Genomic DNA, 824 nt, shown 5'->3' with positions numbered 1-824 from the left:
CAGCACGCCAGGCCTCCCTGTCCATCACCAACTCCCGGAGTTCACCCAGACTCATGTCCATAGAGTCAGTGATGCCATCCAGCTATCTCATCCTCTGTCGTCCCCTTCTCCTCCTGCCCCCAATCCCTCCCAGCATCAGAGTCTTTTCCAATGAGTCAACTCTTCGCATGAGGTGGCCAAAGTACTGGAGTTTCAGCTTTACCATCATTCCTTCCAAAGAAATCCCAGGGCTGATTTCCTTCAGAATGGACTGGTTGGATCTTCTTGCAGTCCAAGGGACTTTCAGAAGTCTTCTCCAACACCACAGTTCAAAAGCAACAATTCTTCGGCGCTCAGCCTTCTTCACAGTCCAACTCTCACATCCATACATGACCACAGGAAAAACCATAGCCTTGACTGGATGAACCTTTGTTGGCAAAGTAATATCTCTGCTTTTGAATATGCTATATGAATATGGTCATAACTTTCCTTCCAAGGAGTAAGTGTCTTTTAATTTCATGGCTGCAGTCACCATCTGCAGTGATTTTGGAGTCCAGAAAAATAAAGTCTGACACTGTTTCCACTGTTTCCCCATCTATTTCCCATGAAGTGATGGGACCAGATGCCATGATCTTCGTTTTCTGAATGTTGAGCTTTAAGCCAACTTTTTCACTCTCCTCTTTCACTTTCATCAAGAGGCTTTTTAGTTCCTCTTCACTTTCTGCCATAAGGGTGGTGTCATCTGCATATTTGAGGTTATTGATATTTCTCCCGGCAACCTTGATTCCAGTTTGTGTTTCTTCCAGTCCAGCGTTTCTCATGATGTACTCTGCATATAAGTTAAA

This window comes from Bison bison, unplaced genomic scaffold, assembly GCF_000754665.1.
Source record: "Bison bison bison isolate TAMUID 2011002044 unplaced genomic scaffold, Bison_UMD1.0 scf7180017863706, whole genome shotgun sequence".
Lineage (NCBI taxonomy): Eukaryota > Metazoa > Chordata > Mammalia > Artiodactyla > Bovidae > Bison > Bison bison.
The sequence above is the reverse complement of the archived record's forward strand: the minus strand, read 5'-3'. Positions refer to the sequence as shown.